We start from the raw sequence: 20,521 nt of genomic DNA on the forward strand, positions 1-20,521 counted from the left end.
GTGGGGTTACTGCAGTGGTTACCCGTTTTGTCAAATATCAACTCCAACAGACTTTCACCTCATGTGGGGGTAGCATCTACCTGCTCTGAGTTGTTTGCATTTCCACTGCTGATGGATCTCTGGCCATTTGTATGCTGGCATGAGTACATCTTCCAATGCATATTTGGGAAGTTCAAGTAACCCAGGATCAGCATATGGACCAGAATCCTGATACAGTTGATCAGGTCCATATAGGCAGAATGGGCTTCCTGATCACATGTGGGGCCAGTAGCTAGCTATGATGTGGATAGATGTCTTGGCAATGGTGAATTGCCTATGCAGTGTCCCCTGTGCATCTTACTTTGTGTACAGCCTGGATGTGTGTATGTCTTTCATATATAGTGAAACCACATGTCCCATGACTTTAGCGCCCACACTTTAAGGTCTGACTGTATGATAGGATGGGTGTCCAGGTAAGGGTGGGGTGCTGTCTGCAGCTTTGAACCATGTGTCTGTAACTGCACATCTGTCAGCATTTGCCAGGGTTATGAATGCTTGCAATGAGCACAGATTCATGTTTAGACTCCTACTGATTAGCAGCATGGCCTTCAATGTGTGATGTGCTAACAGTTGTATGTTGGTAGTGCTAACAGTTGTATGTTGGTAGTATTAACCTCACCACATCTCCTAATAAAGCCACTATGGGGGTGGCAAGAACCATTGGCAGATGCATGAAGACCAGTTGAGACAGATGGAGGCCATCTCTAGCAAAGCATCATGGTCTTTTGATCATATCATCCCAGGCTCTCAGGTACTGGATCTCCCTGGAATGGCACAGGACCACAAGCCAATTGTTAAGGTCAATCATTTCCTGACTGAATTGCGGCATCACTCTGGGTGACAGCAAAATGCTGCATAAGGCTACCTAGAACACATAACCAGCGTGCTGAATCATGTCGCATATGTCGGTGTGTGTTGTGTAGGTGTGGTTGGTATGTGAGGTGTGCTGATTGTGATGACAACCTCTTCAGTGCCCTTGACAGGGAGAGAGCATGGAGTGTAGGTTACTAATGTCATTGCATCTCTCACAAATTGTATTCCTTGGTGGTGGTTGTAGGATGGCTGTCTGTGTGCATGAGGCAGTTGCTACACTATGGCAGGATGCCCATGTCAACAAGACTGGCAGGGGAAACTGTAGGACATTGTGCAGCTGTACATTACAGACTCTGAGGGATGAAGGACAGGGAGACCTAAGGGATGGGCCTACAGCATAGGTGCTTAAAACAGTAGTAGGAGGATTACACCACTGCATACAGTGTAGGCAGGTTATAAACAAACAGTAGTAGGTGCAACAGTAAAATGCAGTGGAACACCTAAGAGAATATGTAGCAACTAGCAGGAAACAGCAAGATCAGGAGGGCAACGCATGATGTATTGGCACTATGTTGCTGATAGCCACATATATACTGTGGTGATAGATGGTGGGGTATGATGTGGGAGTTAGCGGAGAATATTGCTGGCAAATGTTGATGTACAGGGTGTGTACATAATGTAGAGCAATATATGTGGCCCTGTGATGTTTTCCCCTCTTCTTGTCTTTCAGGTGTGATGTACCGATGTAGGAACCCACCAATTTCAAACACAGTGAATGCTGCCATACTCAACAGACCGAGACTCCATTACCAGATCCTGCTGTGGAGGAGTCACCATAATCAGCAACAATGAGCTGCACTGTGGGCAGACCTCATGGCATCAGTGAATCATGTCAGGCATCAGGAAAGGAGCTATGAACAGGTCTGACACAGTGCCACAGACATGATAAATAATGCATGGCAAAGGGCCACAGCTGTGGCCAGGGATCGTGCTGGCACCGATGGAGGGATTGCAACACTACAACTACTCTCGGCCACAGAGGGGTTCCAGGCAAACCTGGGTCCAGCCACCAGATCACAAAGATCCATCACACCATATGTCGTGGAGGTGGCTGGCACAGCTTCCATAGCAGAGGAGCATCCAGGTAAGCCTCCTGTGGTCATTGCATTAATACTGTAGCAGTCATAGTGGCAGCCTCTGCATACCTGTACATGGATGTCAGGTTATTCTGCATTTGTTGGGGGGGGGGGTTGTAACACACACAAGTGCACACATACTCAGAATGTCAGGAATGTGTATGGAATCACATTTTGTACTATACATGTTGATATATGCACATATTATCCTGTACCAATGCTACATTTGTGCCTGCTAACAGTACCTCTCCCCCACAATTCCATAAGTACCTCTATTGTGGCCGGGGTCCATCCTCCTGTAGCAAGTGAGTATGCAACTGTATTGTCATGGCTCATCTATACTTTAGGCATGTTAAGGGCTGCCAGTTTGCCATGGACACAACTGTTAAGCTTAGCCATATTGCAATACTTGTATGTTCAGTTGTGGAGAGGTTCACTGCAGTGCATTACATTGGTAATCACAGTAGCATATTTGCAGGAGCTGTAACATATTCGGACGCAGTTTTGTGAAGGTCTAGGTAGTCTGCTATACAGGGGGGCATTAGTATCACATACATTGACATATCATATATCTCACGGGTGTATAGTACTAGCAACATTAACTGGACATAGGTGCACTGCATTTAAGTGACTGTGTTGTCTGTGTCTGTTGTGGTCTGCTTGTGTGTTGTGCATGGGATTAGTAATAAGGTGTGGTATGTATAATGCAGTTGTGGCACTGTGTGTGTGTGTGTGTGTGTGTGTGTGTGTGTGTGTGTGTGTGTGTGTGTGTGTGTGTGTGTGTGTGTGTGTGTGTGTAGCAGTAGACATAATAGTGCAGGGAGTAATGTAGTCATGTTGTCTTCCTCCTCACAGGTGACCATGGAGGTTGGAGTGTGTCCCCCTCACAACCTGATGTCAGTGTCTCATCGGACTCTGGTGATGATGGTGGCCATAGTGAGGCAAAGGTGGTGTTGTTGGGGGCTGAATCTGTGCAACGTGTTGACATCCCATTTTATCCCCCAATGTCCCTGCACACAGCCAGTATGCGCACACATACTCAGTCCCCTGCGGCTACAGATATTGGACAGTCTGAGGGAGGTGGCATTGAACAGGAGAGTGTGGCAACTATGGCATCTAGAACTGTGGAGAGTCGCTATTGCCAGGGCAATAGAGAGGTCCTACACAGGCAGGTTGACATGGGTGCTTGAAGGAGGACTGCTGGCCATCCATCACGTGTCAGAAGTGTCATAGCACATGTCATCCAATGCATGTTTCAGTCAATCCTGCAGGCGCAGGCATGTTCTGAATGCAACATCAGATGGATGCAGAGGATCATGGGTGCATCCCTGCCTGGCATCCATGACTCCATCAATGGCATTGGTGATGCCCTACATTATTTCGCCGATGCAGTGGATAGACAATGGGGTGAAACATGGTCACTCCTTAACCGTGCAATGTCCATGCTGGAAATGTGATGGGAGTAGTGCATTGGACACGTTAACATAGGTCAGCAAAAACATCAGCTGAGATCCCACATGGCCATGCATAGTCACACTCCTGCAGTGGCAGTACCACCAGCACTACCGAAGGGGGGGCTGTACACACCACAATGTGGTAGGCCATGGGCATGTGTTCCTGGGTGGTCCTGCAAGGGACACCGACCCAGCAGACACCAGTCATGGTTAGTAAGTAGTACCACATCTGACCCTGGCCATGGTGGTTCCAGTGGTATTCCTGGTGGGGCCAGTTCCTGTGTTCATGTCCAGAGATGGTAAACTGTACATTCTGCCATGTATGGTCCACATCTATCCACCATACCATTGTGTAGGGCTAGCACATGCCTTGACTGTATACATGCACACACTCACATATCACTGTCACATGCAGGTCACCACCAGACACACACAGCTTTTCTCCATGGCCCAGCTAACCAGTACCCCTCCAGACACACATACATACATCATGTCCACTGTGTGGCACAGCCTAGGCCTCTGGCAAACCCACACCACACGCTGCGCATGTGATGATACCTGTGCCACAACCCTGTCATCTCTTCCATCAATGCAGGGACATGCTAATATGTGTCTGATGCACAGGGTGACTATAGTACAGTTACTGACAGTTAGTAGTGCAGTAGTGTTACGCCCTGTAAGGTGGTGTCTGCTGGCATGTGTCATAAGTACACATCACAGTGTATGTGCCTTTATTCCATGATGTTGGTATTGCTGACTGACTGTTGTCTCTCAGACCTTTTCTGTTTCTGTTCTGGGTGTCTGTGTGTCTACACCACAGGGAACCGCTGCCAATACAGATGCTCAGGATGGCATGGTGGCAATGCAGGAATGTGACATTGCCAAGGTATGGCTGTACATGTGCATGGTTAACTAGGTGCGTATGTGTAGGACAGTGTGTCAGGGACAATGGGAGCAGACTGTGTAATCTTACATGCATGCATAACCCTTGACATAGCATGCTACTCTTGATAAATGTCACCTGGGTGTTCAGTAGGATCATAGGCTCACAGGATCATAGACAGTTACTACAGTAATGGCCCTGGGTCCCTAACAAGCCTAGCTATTAGTCTATCCCCAACAGAATCATCTATGAGCAACTGTTGCCCTTGTCATTGAGGGACACAAGTGGGAGCCCTGGGACAGATTCTTGGCATCCCATCCACTCATCACAGTTGCACTTGATGAGGGTCTGCATGGTACTCTGTTTGACATGTAAGGGAAGTGTATTCCTGAGACGGGGCAGCATCTGGGAGACAAACCTGTCAGTCCAGCAGGTTTTGTTGATGTTGCCTATCAGATTCAGGCCTGTTGTTCTGGTAATGTGCGGGGAAATAGAGTCACATATATGGGGCAGCTGTTGAAGGGCAGGGTCCAACATTGGATTTTAGGTGTGCCACAGCCCTCTGGGCAACCTGTTCGATACCGAGTTGGGCACTAATGATTAGAGGCTGTCTGAAAGGGACAGGTGGTGGAGGGCATGGATACCTCTGGGTATTACCATGGCCTTTTCAGTTGGTGCAGAGATCTGGATAGTTACATATCAAACAGGCCATTGTATTACATTATTTTTCTACTTGCTGAGGACTATACAGAGGTAATTTCAACCATTTTTTCTGGATGCACACCCTTTACCTATGAGTTGCACCATGTACAAAGCCTTTCTGACCACTGCCACTACATGATGGTTGAATGCAACATTGTTATCAAACTGAGTACCCAGGTCTCTCAACACAGGTTGTGTGTTTATGGAGTTGCCAATGATATGGCAAACAGTGGGGCCATGTCCTTGCCATATGGTATGTTAGTACTGTTTTCTGCATTTAGCTTGAGGTCAGCACCTTGGTACCAGTCTGTACTCAATGTAATACCCTGTTGCAGTGTGTTAACATCATTTGATGGGTCAATGACTGACAGCACATAACGTACAGTCACCATAGCCTTAGTGGGTGCAGGCAGTTAGCATTCATGCCTAGATACATGTGGGTTATTTAAGAGCAGTGGCTACCCACAGGGCCTCGACATGTATACATATTGCACACACATAGGCAACACAGAGTAGGGTTGCCACTTTAACAAATGCCCAAATGTGGAACACTTCTTGCAGTATCATGAGAGTTGGCATGACAAACCATAGACATGGCAAGTACAAAGGTCAGGACTTCTCTTAGTCTGCCAATATGACATCTTATTTTTGAAGCATTTACCTGGGTTATGCTATGTCTCAGAACATTTGGGTGTTTTTGATGTAAAATGACTGGTTTATGCAACTATTACACACATGTAGGAAATGTTTGTTGTCCTACACTCTTGGGACCTATGTATTGTTTTAGATGTTTTCATAGGACACATCTGGCCAAACATGGACTGCATCCTGCACAGTGGGATAGGTGTTGGGCCTAACACAGTCATACTGTTGCAAGGGGATATATGTACACACACACTCTTGAACAGCCCTTGTTGAGAGTAGAACTCCTACCTGCCTAGTTGTACATACTATAGTACTACATACATATCACATGTGCCATGCAGCTTATATGTTTTTCTATGTTGGACATTACAGTTTAGGTGGATGACATCTGCAGGTGCTGTAAATGGTGCCACTGGGGGGGGGGGGTTTACTAGGTTTGCACAGGTCCTTAAAATGGTCTAACCATTACACACACACACGGGAGACACCCACACTACTGCAAGGGATATGCATGCACACACACACACACACACACACACACACACACACACACACACACACACACACACACACGCTCACAGAGCTGCCTGTTTTGAGATTAGAACCCCTACCTATCTACTTGTATGTACTATACTGTAATGTACGTATTACATGTGCCACAGAGGTTATGTACCTAGAGGGTGGCTCACCGTGCATTTAAGGTGGATGACACCGGCTGGCCCTGTAACATAATCCAATGAAGGGATTAACAGGGTGGAACAAGCTTTAAAATGTATTGGCATTGCACACACATAGGCAAGACATACACACAGCTTCAGGAGGATATACTTACACACACACACTGAGTTGCTATTGTTGAGATTAGAACCACTGCCTATCTAGTTGTATACACTATAGTGCTACTTACTTAATCACATGCACCATGGAGCTTATATGTTTGGAGAGTGTGTAAGTGTGCATCTAAGGTGGATGACATCAGCAGGCCCTGTAAAGTAGACCAATGTGGAATTCACAGGTAAGCACAGGCTTTAAAATGTATTGGCATTGCACACACCTAGGCAAGGACTGCACACAGCAGCAAGGGGATATACTTACACACACTCAGTAAGTTGCCATTGCTGGAATTAAAACCACTACCTATATAGTTGTATACACTATAACGCTACATAGTTATCGCATGCACCATGGAATGGGCATGTGCATTCTGCTGTATGTGAAATATATATACAAACAAACACACACAAGGTGGCTGATGTGAGATGAGAACCCCTACCTACCTACCATTACACACTAGAGTTCAGCATACTATTTGCAAGTGGCATTGATTACAATTGGTGTACAAGTAGCTGCAGCACTACATCACTCTGTGCCTTTCTGTGTGTCTCTTTCTTTCTGTCTTTGTCTCTGTCCTCTCTATATATGGTGTGTGTGTGTATATGTATATGTATATATATATATATATATATATATATATATAGCTATATGTATCTATATATATATATATATATATATATATATATATATATATATATATATATATATATATATATATTACATATATATATATATATATGTGTGTGTGTGTGTGTGTGTGTGTGTGTGTGTGTGTGTGTGTGTGTGTGTGTGTGTGTGTGTGTGTGTGTGTGTGTGTGTGTGTGTGTGTGTGTGTTTATATGTGCCACATACGGCTAGATAAGGGTAATCATGTCTGATGGGGATAGGGAGAGACAGTTAAGGCATACATAGCTGTCTGGATGCACAGAGATATACAAGCATCACAGTTCTATAGTCATATGTGGGTTCAGACATGGGCTGAAACTGTAGGAGCATGCCCAATGTGAACATCTATATGTACAATGGGACTCCAGGCCAGACCTACCTGTACTCCAGTCCAGGATTTTGTGTGGTACAGCCGATTGTCTGCTGAATCTGATTAAACAGTCCAGCACCTCCCTGATATAATGCCTGAGGGATTTCCTGGTTGTGTGCGGTCCATACTAACTGACCCATATCTAGAGTGTGTACAGAGTGTATTGAACTGAACAGAGTTTTGCATAATATGTCTGTTACATTTTACATAGCACTGTGATTTCTTGGTATGTTAGTGGTAGATCATTATAGATTGATGTGAGGAACTGCTGACAGACATTTGGGTTACCAACTCCATACACTGCAGGGAGCCCATGTTACTGCACAAACTGGTCTAGATTGCACTTTCTACATTTGTCTGGCCAGTAGCGCCTCTTTCACCTTATATATGGGCCTTTGTCCTGCCCTGCTCTAGTTCCTGGCTTTGTCCACAGTTGCTTCTCTGTGTAGTTGTAGGTGTGCTGTGACTGGGTTAAGAGATGTAACACCACACCCAGGGTTATGGTCTTCACACCTCTGACTGCCCCTGTTTTGCAGGTTGTCCAGCATTGTGCCTCATACGTCTGCTCTAGTCCTCAGATGGTTTGTGTTGTGCTGTTACTATAAGGCTACATGTTGCCCATACCTCTAAAACTCTTACAGCCAAAAATCTGGACAGAGCCATACATAACGTTGGGACACAGGCCCAAACATGGGGACAAGATTTTAATATTGTTCTAACAAATGTAGACAGTTGGTAGAATGGTTATGTATTAGCATGCATCTTCTGATGGGCATGAAGTCTGCATCTCAACTGTGTCATTATTTTCTCACAGCAACCTTTATTGATCTGCCAATAGTTCGCCAGCCAACTGCAATGTTATGACAAACAGAACATATATATATATATAAATATATATATATATATATATATATATATATATATATATATATATATATATATATGAGGCATACATGTGGACATTCTGTGAAACTCTGTATATTTGTGAGGTATGGAAGGTGCCCACTGACTTGTTTTAACTACTAGCACAGTTACTTGACAGCCTTTATATCCTGGTGCTACACGGACTTGTTACAACATGTTGTTGTGCTAGCCACCATCTAAGTTACTCAAAGCTGTGTACTGTCCATATCTGTGGCCCCCTGTTCCTCCATTGTGTCTATCTTTGTCCAGCTTTATTGCAGTAAGAAATACTGACATATGGACAGTCTGTAGAACTCCTACCATAGGTGTAGCTCACATGCAAAACAGTAGACACAGCTAGTCTCAAACCATGTGCTCCATCAGCCATGGTAATGTACCTAGCCCATTAAGCCACATCAGCCCCCAGACAGTGCAGTTTACATCCTGACACTATCAAGCACAGACATATATAACACATTGATCCCTGAATATTGGGGAAATGGTACATGCACATGTCATTAGGTTGACTGGGACAGCCCAGGGATTGTGTGGCCTGCTGATATTACCATGCAAACATACTGTTACTACAGTTGTATGGGAACATGGGTGTGTTGGGGGTAAGGGACTTTACCATTGACAGTCAAGCATCTGCCCTGTGACTCCTCTGTTTGTAATTCCCTGGCATAGTGCAGTGAGTTTTGCTGGCTTTTGGCATATTGCATATTATGGGTTGGCCAGTATTGGACAGAGAGTTCCTGTTGTCCCACACAGCTGTTAGTTGTCTACAGCTATCCTGGTAGCCCACTCTATTCCCTTGCATATGTCTGGCAGGTCCATACATATGCTACCACAGTCTACTACCCCATTCATTTGTTGTGCAGAATAGTGATCTACCTTGTGCCTGCAACAATTGAGATAACAGTGCTTCAGGGCTGTCTCTGTCTGATGCATGCAGTACACAGCCAATACATGGTAAGGAACAGGTGATGTGGTGTGACTAACATCCTTTTTATTATGTATGTGAGTCGGAATGAGGTGTCAGTCCCTAGGACCATAGGTTGTCAGTGCATGTGATATGCGTTGCCTCTTTGCCAAGGCCAGGGCATACTGGGCATGCCTACATCTGCCTACAGGGACAGGCTCGGGCAGTTCCTCCTCTGAGTCCCCCTGTGGCTGTGGGGACCTTGGCATTGATGGGGGGCTGTCTGTACCCTCCCTGTGATGTTCCTACTGCTGCTGTTTCTGCAGGATCATATTGTGTAGCATGGCACATACTGTGAACATGTGTGCACATGTGGCTTGTGAGTGCTGCAGGGCTCCACCAGATATATCGAGGCAGTGGAACAGTGACTTGAGCAGCCCAAACACACACTCTATTTTATTTCAGTTTGTTAACTGGGAAAGTCCATTGGGCCAAGGTAGCCCATTTTCAATGGAGGCCCGAGGAGAAAAGCTCCAGACAGAAAGACAATATACAATGTATTAGTAAAGCATATAAGAACAACAGTTTAATGTTCAGTGTACAACAAGACAAGATTATACATATCTTGAGATATATGAGCTGAGTCAATCACTTATAAGATATTAACAAAAACAATAAATTCATGTTCATTTAATACAATATGTTTTTAGGCAAAGGAATTTTAGGGAGAGGAATTGAAGCTGAATGGAGTAGGGTTTTAAAGGGGGTAGGTTTGGGGTGGTTCTAATGTGAGGGGGAAGAGAGTTCCATAATCTGACAAGGGAAAATGATAGTAGAAGTTGCCCTGGTGTGTGTAAAGGCTTGTAAAGTGCTAAGAGGTTCTGATTTGTGGATCTAAGTGTTGTATGTGGCTGGTGAAGTTTTAGGGAAGAGGAGAATAATGGACAGTTAGAAGGTTTAAAAATCAGCTTGTGTGCTGTAGTTAGTTGAATGAAATTTAGGTAGCCTGGGAGTTCCAACCAATTTAGAGCACGGAGGGAGTTATACTGGTGAGTAGAGGATTTGGATCCTGTGGGCAAACTTGGAAATTTTATTATAGCATGAGGAAAGTTTAGATTTTAGGGATGATTGGAGATTAGAGAGTAGTGGAGCTCCATGCAAAAGGGAAGGTAGGCGGTAGGTGGTAGATAGGAGTTGTCTAGAAGACAGAGAAAGGTAGCATCTGTATCGATAAAGCATTCCATGTTTTTGATGAGTTTTTTTAATATTGGTTTTTAGGTGGATGTCAAATTTTAGCTGGTAATCGATAAGGACGCCCAGAAGTTTTGTATGTGTGTAACTCTTTCAATAGATGTTTTGTTTAGGCTAAGTATAGAGAAGGATGCTTTGTCAACAGCAGTATGTCTAGAAGGGGTAAAGATCATTATTTTGGATTTGGAGGCATTTAGGGCTAGATGATTGTCAAACATCCAGGACTCAGTGTAGTAGAAGGCCTCATGAGTAAGGTTTATTAATAAGGGAAGAGTTTTGGCAGAGCAGATGATAGTGGAATTGTCTGCATATTGTACCAGTTTAGCATTGGGGATCTTTTGGTGGAAATCATTGATGAAAATGTTAAATAGTAAAGGACCCAAAATAGAACTTTGGCATACACTTGTTGGGGTGTGAAGGAAAGAGGAAGTGCAGTAGTTCCATTTTACAGCTTGTTCCCTGGCTGAGAGATAGTTGGAGAACCATTTGATAGAAGAGGAGAAGAGATTAAGATGGGAGAGTTTAGAAAGCAGAAGCTCATGAGAGACAGTGTCGAAAGATTTGGATAAGTCGAGGAGGAGGGCATAAACTATGTTCCCAGAGTCACAAGCAGAGTTGATGATTTCGAGCAAGGAAAGAAGGGCAGTGGTGGTGCTATGTTTTGCTCTAAACCCATGTTGGGTAGGAGTTAGTAGTTGGTTGTCCAGTAGGTTGAGTAATAGATGGAGGTGAATACATTTTTTGAGTATCTTACAGATAGGGGATAGGATAGCAATAGGGCGAAAGTTGGAGATTGAACAATTTGTACCTCCTTTATGGAGGGGGATGATGAAGGCTTTTTTCCAGAGGTGTGGTACATAGGACTCCTGAATGTAGTGATTGATTAGGATGCTGATTGGAAGGGCTATGCCATCATTAGCTAGTTGGAGAAAGTTGGATGGAATGTCATCTGGGGCATTAGAGCAAGATTGTAGGAGCTTTTTTATAGTGTGGGTAGGAATGGATATGACAGTAAAAGGGGAGGACTCAGGTTTCTTGGGTGTTGAGTTTTTGGTTTTAGTTAAGTTGGGGAGGATGATGTTAGGGAAAGAACAGGTGAGTTTGCTTATGGAGTCATTGAAAAAGGAATTGAATTGGGTAGCTAGGTGGAGGTCTGGTGTATCTGGGTCAGGGCAAGGGTTCTCTTTTTTTGCCTGGGGATAATATTGTTGCAATACTATTCCAAAATTTTTGGGGGTTAGTTTTATGATTATTTTGAAGTTTAAGGTAGTAGGATTTGCGGTCAGTGGCTATTTGTTTTTTTACTTGATTTCATAGCTGCTTGTATTCGGCAACAGAGTTGGGAGTTTTGCATTTTTGATATTATTTACAAATTTTATCTCAGCAATGCATAAGTAGTTTTGAGTCTTAGTTAGCCAGGGGGCTGTTTTGGATCTAAGTCTTTTGGTTCTACAGGGGGTGAAGTGGTTAAGTATATCAGTGAAAATTCTATTGAAAAGTGAGACTGCGGCATCTAAAGGGAGGGACTTTAGAGGGTTCCAGTCTATCTGTTTTAAGGCATTAGAGAAAATTAGGGGGTTGAGGTTTTGCATGTTGTGGGTGGTAATGTGTCTGTGCTGAAGGAGAAGGGTGGAAGGGAAATGACATATGTAGGCAGGGAGATGGTCATTAAGGGGGCCTGGGAGAGTACCACTATCAGAAACTCGGTCTGGGTGGGAGACTAGTATCCAGTCAAGGATGCTACCAAGCTTTGGATAAGTCGAGGAGGAGGGCATAAACTATGTTCCCAGAGTCACAAGCAGAGTTGATGATTTCGAGCAAGGAAAGAAGGGCAGTGGTGGTGCTATGTTTTGCTCTAAACCCATGTTGGGTAGGAGTTAGTAGTTGGTTGTCCAGTAGGTTGGGTAATAGTTGGAGGTGAATACACTTTTCGAGTATCTTAGAGATAGGGGATAGGATAGCAATAGGGCGAAAATTGGAGAGTGAACAGTTTGTACCTCCTTTATGGAGGGGGATGATGAAGGCTTTTTTTTCCAGAGGTGTGGTACATAGGACTACTGAATGGAGAGATTGATTAGGATGCTGATTGGAAGGGCTATGCCATCAGCAGCGAGTTGGAGAAAGTTGGATGGAATGTCATCTGGGGCATTAGAGCAAGGTTTTAACTTTTGTAGGAGCTTTTTTATAGTGTGGGTAGGAATGGATTTGAGAGTAAAAGGGGAGGATTCAGGGTTCTTGGGTGTTGAGTTTTCGGTTTTAGTTAAGTTGGGGGGGGTGTTGTTAGGGAAAGAAGAGGTGAGTTTGCCTATGGAGTCAATAAAAAAGGAGTTGAATTGGGTAGCTAGGTGGAGGGCTGGTTTATTTGGGTCAGGGCAAGGGTTCTCTTTTTTGCCTGGGGATAGTATTGTTGCTATACTATTCCAACATTTTTTGGGGTTGGTTGTATGATTATTTTGAAGTTTAAGGTAGTAGGATTTGCGGTCAGTGGCTATTTGTTTTTTTACTTGATTTTGCAGTTGCTTGTATTCGGCAAGAGAGAGATGGGAGTTTTGCATTTTTGATAGTATTCACAAATTTTATCTCGGCAATGCATAAGTAGTTTTGTGTCTTAGTTAGCCAAGGGGCTTTTTTAGATCTAAGTCTTTTGGTTCTACAGGGGGTGAAGTGGTTAAGTATATCAGTGAAAATTCTATTGAAAAGTGAGACTGCGGCATCTAAAGGCAGGGAATTTAGAGGGTTCCAGTCTATCTGTTTTAAGGCATTAGAGAAAATTAGGGGGTTGAAGATTTGCATGTTGTGTGTGGCAATGTGTTTGTTCTGAAAGAGGAGGGTGGAAGGGAAATGACGTATGTAGGCAAGGAGATGGTCACTAAGGGGGTCTGGGAGAGTACCACTATCAGAAACTCGGTCTGGGTGGGAGACTAGTATCCAGTCAAGGATGCTACCAAGCTTTGGATAAGTCGAGGAGGAGGGCATAAACTATGTTCCCAGAGTCACAAGCAGAGTTGATGATTTCAAGCAAGGAAAGAAGGGCAGTGGTGGTGCTATGTTTTGCTCTAAACCCATGTTGGGTAGGAGTTAGTAGTTGGTTGTCCAGTATGTTGGGTAATAGTTGGAGGTGAATACACTTTTCGAGTATCTTAGAGATAGGGGATAGGATAGCAATAGGGCAAAAATTGGAGAGTGAACAATTTGTACCTCCTTTATGGAGGGGGATGATGAAGGCTTTTTTTTCCAGAGGTGTGGTACATAGGACTACTGAATGGAGAGATTGATTAGGATGCTGATTGGAAGGGCTATGCCATCAGCAGCGAGTTGGAGAAAGTTGGATGGAATGTCATCTGGGGCATTAGAGCAAGGTTTTAACTTTTGTAGGAGCTTTTTTATAGTGTGGGTAGGAATGGATTTGAGAGTAAAAGGGGAGGATTCAGGGTTCTTGGGTGTTGAGTTTTCGGTTTCAGTTAAGTTGGGGGGTGTTGTTAGGGAAAGAAGAGGTGAGTTTGCCTATGGAGTCAATAAAAAAGGAGTTGAATTGGGTAGCTAGGTGGAGGGCTGGTTTATTTGGGTCAGGGCAAGGGTTCTCTTTTTTGCCTGGGGATAGTATTGTTGCTATACTATTCCAACATTTTTTGGGGTTGGTTGTATGATTATTTTGAAGTTTAAGGTAGTAGGATTTGCGGTCAGTGGCTATTTGTTTTTTTACTTGATTTTGCAGTTGCTTGTATTCGGCAAGAGAGAGATGGGAGTTTTGCATTTTTGATAGTATTTACAAATTTTATCTCGGCAATGCATAAGTAGTTTTGTGTCTTAGTTAGCCAAGGGGCTTTTTTAGATCTAAGTCTTTTGGTTCTACAGGGGGCGAAGTGGTTAAGTATATCAGTGAAAATTCTATTGAAAAGTGAGACTGTGGCATCTAAAGGGAGGGAATTTAGAGGGTTCCAGTCTATCTGTTTTAAGGCATTAGAGAAAATTAGGGGGTTGAAGATTTGCATGTTGTGGGTGGCAATGTGTTTGTTCTGAAAGAGGAGGGTGGAAGGGAAATGACGTATGTAGGCAAGGAGATGGTCACTAAGGGGGTCTGGGAGAGTACCACTATCAGAAACTCGGTCTGGGTGGGAGACTAGTATCCAGTCAAGGATGCTGCCTGTGGTGTAATCTTTATTTGGTTTAGCAGGGGTTTTGGTTAGCTGAGTGAATAAATATAGGCTGATGCTTTGAGAAGGGGTAGATGAGTCAATGGAAGACCAGTTTATATTGACATTGCTTGGGATTATTGTCTCATTGTTTATGTTGGAGGTGAACCAGGCAAGAATATGTTCTAGTATAAGGATATTGTTACCAGGAGGAATGTACAGGGAGGCAGTGCATAAAGTTTTATTGTTATTTACTTTGAGAAGGGCGAGGGTTAGCTCGGCGGTGTCAAATGAGGGTATGAGCTTAGTATAGGGTGTTACTGTTAAGGAGGAGGAGAAGAGTAAGGCTACTCCTCCACCTTTCTTTTGGGGTCTGTCACTTCTCATAAGTTTATAGTTAGGGGGCATAATTTCGGTATCTTTTATGTGTGGTTTTAGCCAGGTTTCTGTGATACAGAAAATATCTGTTTTGTTATGAGAGATCCAGGCAAGAAAGGAAGGTATTTTATTACAAAGGCTCCTGGCATTAAGTGTGGCAAGGAGAAGAGATTTGTGGTGCAGGGGAGAGCTATGTGAATGTGGCTTGGAGGTGGAGTTGTATGAAGGCCCGGGGTTAGGGTCTATGTCTCCAGAACGGAGGAGGAGGGTGAAAATGTTTGAGTAGAGTATGGATAGGTATCTATGTTCTAATGAGTCATAGGTGTAGATGTTGGAACCTAATGAGATGAGTTTGGTCGGTATGGGAAGTGGTTTACTAGGAGTAAGGAAGAGCTTCCTTTGAAATAGAAAAGATTTGTTATGTTTGTAGAGGTGGGGGTAGGCTTGGGTTGTAGAGGGAGAGTCTTTTTAATGTAAATTGCAGTTGTGTGAAAGGGAGAAGAGTGTTGAAACTTTGGGAGACTAGTAAGGTAGAGTAGGCAGAAGAGGATTAGGCTTAGAAATAAGGGTAGTATAGCATAAGCAGCTTTTGGTTGCATGATAGGAGACAGAGTATGAGTTAAGTGAGAGGGATGTGTAGGAAGAGAGATGGTTAATAAGTATGAGAGGTGAGGATTACAATGGAATGTGTGAGGGTATATCCACAGGGATATAGAAGGGTGGAGGGTGATACAAGTAGTTGGTGGTGGGTTGGTGTAAGACAATAGGCCTAGGATAGTGATAGGGTGTAGAGGGAGGGAGGGACTTAGTTTGATGGGTAGGGTTTATGTTGGAGTGGTTAGAGAGCTATAAATGGCAGCTCTCTTGATCCCCATTAATGCTGCCTTCTCTCTGGATACATACATAGCTCCATAAACATGCTTTCCACTTGTTGCTAGTTCTGTCTGCAATACTGGCAGTATATGGTTAGCAGGCCCATGCTTCTTAGGTTCTCCACCGGGTTTCACCCAAATAGCCAGCCAAAACAGCATCCCTCCTCAAGGATGGATGAGTCAACCAACAGACAATTCCATCTTCCCCAGACTGTCCTCTCCAGCCCTGTATCAGTAATTGAAGACAAGTTGGGCTGCAGTCTCGATTTAATTCCTGCCCACTATGAGGATGCCCCACAACATCTTACCTTTAATGTGCATTGTTGGCAGTCTTTTTTGAACCATGCATTTACTTCTCATTTTATTTCTAGCTGAATGTTTTCCTGCTGTTAATTCCCTTATCCTCTGATGAATTATTTAAGTAGGTTTGTTCCTTATGATATCAGATGTATCTTCATTGATTGTCATTATACATATTTTGAGGAGATCTACCATTCAATGCATGATAACTTTGTGAATACTATTTCCCCTGACCAAAAGTCCATAAAATCACTTTGCTCAGAATGGTTTTACAGACGTTGACACTAAGGCAATATTGTAGTTTTACAAGCCACTTATTTCACCAAATGGGGAATTTCCCTTTTCTCAACAGCTGAGAGGCACTGGTGTTAACTAATGAGATATGGTGGTAAACCTCGCCAAATGGATGTTTTTTTTTTTTGGTGGGGGGGGGGGGTTCCTTTTTGCAAAAATTCTTTTTTTTTTCTGCATGCTTTTTTCTACCCACACCTGCTAAATATCAAGCCTCTACTAGTAAGACTTGAACCCATTAATTCCTTAGAGGTAGGAATCATCTCCAGATCCACTAGGGGAAGAGCCATCCAGACGGAATCATTAAGGCACTAAAGCAGCCATAAAGGTTGCTTGTGTCTTCCCCATCATTCCATCAATGAAAATATTTTTACTTATTAGCCTAACACCACCCCTGGACATAAGGACATGCAACCCCACATCACCACAGGGCCCATAACTCCTTCCCATATGCAAGTAAATGCTCTCATATACTGTTCAGTTAAGACTACTACCCAGCAGCAGCTTGGTAGATCACACACACACATGCACACGTGCACTCAGGTTGTAAGTCTGACCCTCCATCCGAAGGACTACCCATGATGAGCTCGGACCTCCTCCCCACAGTAAAGGCACACTCATCCTTGCTGCTTGCTCCATCAGGTATCTGATCTGCTAATCTACTTCAGTCACCTCACTTGTAGTCAGGGCTTTGTCTGTTCATGCTACAGCAGCTAGCCTCCTGCAAAAATACTTTAAGATGGATGTAACTTAAAATTCAGACATGAGTGTATTTCAGCAAGTCTCGTCCATCTAGCTTGCTATTGTCAGGGTTACTGTTTGAAAATATGTATTGGATCATACTTTTCGAAGCAGTATTCATTAATCTAAAGCCTACTTCAAGTACTTTTTGTACATTCTTTATTCTGAATCCTGATGCTATTTTCCCATATGCTTGGTATAATGTTAATATTAATGAGAGATGATTACTTTCTCAACCCAGTCTAGCCTCCAGTTTTATTTTCATACTTGGAGGTTGCATGAAGTAATTAAATCAGATCTCCTTTACCAGATAAGTTGGTTTTTGAACCACATAGTTCTTATGTTCTAGTATAGTTTATGGGAATAAGATCATATTTATTGATGTATTCTAATATTTGTTCTCAGTGATATTACCTTTTCTCCACTGAGTGTCCAAGGTTGATGTAACTTTTGCTTCTATTCTGCAATAATTCTGTTAACTGTTCATCAACTACATTGCTTACATTACTACCTGCAATCAAACTTGTAAAACATTCTTTCCTTGTAGATCTGATAGGAACAAATCAGATTCACTCCAGATGTCATTTTGCAAGTCTCTCTCTCTCTCTCTCTCTCTCTTTCTCTTTCTCTCTGTCCCTTTTCAAAGGCAACCTTGGAACTCCATCTTGTTAAGTGACTTGCTCAGAGTCACACAGTAGGCAAATGATGGAGGATTGAATTAAACCCTGTACCCTTGGCAACAAGAAATTGTAGAGATAAGCTGCAATTCATATCAAAGGTGTGTGATTTGAATATGATTATTGATTAGAAACCGGCTTTTAAGGAACTGAGTTCCACTGTTGTCAATTGCTTTTGTTTCACCTTTAGGAACAGCACTCTCATATAAGGTGTTACCTCACCAGCTGATCTCCCAGCAGTGATGCACTTGGTGTCTCCTCCATGTAGTAATTTGTGCAGTACTATTTACCTGGGACTACCAGATACAGAGAATGACTGCTTATAGTTGAGGAGAACTATGCAGTCAGTTTACTGAACAAAGTATTAAGGTAACAACATATCACACTGGTTCTGTGGGGTCTATACCAGCTACCTATTACAAAGTAGAATGTGGTTGAAGTTCTTGCACTGGTCTAGCATAATTGTTAAGGTGTTTTCCTCACAACACAAAGTAAAGAGTCTGATTTTCACCTTTGCGGGAAGTTGGCAAGGATTAAAAATGGCCCAAAATGGCAGCTAGTCTAATACTTGCCTATTAACCTACATGAGTTGGGTTTACCTTACCTGTAGGATAATTTTCCTGATACTGGCTGATATGGTCTTTGCTTTCAGTCTCCCAAGGGCTGCTGGGAGTTCCTTTGGCTCACCTTGAGTTCTGAGGATTTGTGTTTTTGTTCACTGTGGTATTTACCTTTGCAATATGCCACTTGTTTTTTTTTTCTGTTAACGAGATAAGACCATTTGACATAAGCGTCTCTTTTCAAAAGCAACCTTGAAGCGCTGTTAAATTAATTGACTTACTCGGAGTTGCACAATAGGCAAATGAAGTGGAAGGAATTAAACCCTGTACCCTTGGCTACTGGAAACAGTACATTAACAACTGACAGTCATAATCCTCTGCATGAACTGCCAGACTACAGTTATTATACTTTAACATTGGCAGCTTTAATCATTGCTAGAAAACCTATTTATTTACCTTGACTTCAAGCTAATTCTAGCAACAGAGGGAGGTGCATGGCATGTAGCATATGTGTTAGAGATGTGCACAGAAACATATGAAGGCATTGCAGGCTTTCAGCTCTGTGAGCATTCATGTCAGCCCCAAGGAGAACACATACTATAGAGCTAATCAAATGTTTATTTGTTGTCTCAAATTTAATTTTACTTTTGATTTTATCATAGCAGTGTCTGTCTGCCTATCTGTCTGTGAGAGGTTTGAACTCTTTTTGTTTCCAATTCATCCATGTCAGAGGAAATTCTTTGTGTCCTTCACTTTCTAAACATTGAGCTCTGGTACAGACTGAGACAGCTTTGTTGCCTTGCATCAATAGTCTAAAAGACTAAAACTGTGTATATGATAGATATACATATATACATGTATATATTCCAGTGAAAACTCTTACAGCAATATACTGTTCATCTCTGATATCATAGAAATAGTTAGCAGTTTAAAAGTCTGCAAGAGTCCGTGTATTCAACCTTCAGGAATCAAAAGGCATACTGGCATCACGTGGACTGCTAATAACTGCTGATGTAATGTCATATAGTGCTATGAAATAAAAACAGTGTGTTCCATTTTCAATTTGTAAATTCAAAAGGACACCAGAGACAAGACTATATAAAACAAAGTGTTTTTGCAATACTCCAACAAAGCAAAATATTAGCCCACTTGACTTTACAAATTCAAATAAATCAAACAGTACGTTAGTCAATTTTCATACCAATGTTCAGTCCACACAGCCTCTCCAGAACACAGTCCAACAAAATAAAAGTCTAAGGTCTGAAGCCCAGTTCTGAACTTTGTTTGTGAACAATTTACAGTCCAGAGGTTCATTCTACAAGTTAACCAGATCCCGCTAAAGTGAGTAGTGCCAAGAATCCGATGTATAAAGCAGAGAAAAGGTGAAGAATTGAATGAGTGCCAAAACACAAAGGATAAAACACCAGGGCAAGCAAAGTCTGTCATCTCCCACCTAAACAGATGAAATGTATAACACTGGCAAAGATATGGACTGAGATAAAGGAGATGAAGCAATCTGTCTCTGACAATCTATTGGTGCAATAGAGGAGAATGAAGGAGAAGCAGGAAGGGCTGAGCAGTACGCTTTCAGTTGTCATTTCAACAGTCTACAAACCCAGATAGAAGACCATGACGAGTTGAGAACCAGAGTCAAAACCATCAAAATGAGACTAGATTGTCTGGAAGTGAAGGCAGTAGATTTTCAAGACAGAGGCAGAAGAAAAAAAATATAAAAGTAGCAGAAGCTCAAGGAAAACCTGAAGGAGCAGACTGTATGATGCTAATAAGACAACTTTTGGCTCAATGGGCAGAGGTTCCTGAATAAGAAATAAAATAGTATGGATACATAGAACAGCATGGTGACCCAGCAACAAGGGCAAGACCGATCATAGTGAGCTTTCAAACATATGAGATGTGAGAAAGGATCCTAAGAGATATTTAGAAACTGGAG

Source organism: Protopterus annectens, chromosome 1.part0, assembly GCF_019279795.1.
Source record: "Protopterus annectens isolate FY-2018-M chromosome 1.part0, PAN1.0, whole genome shotgun sequence".
Classification (NCBI taxonomy): domain Eukaryota; kingdom Metazoa; phylum Chordata; order Ceratodontiformes; family Protopteridae; genus Protopterus; species Protopterus annectens.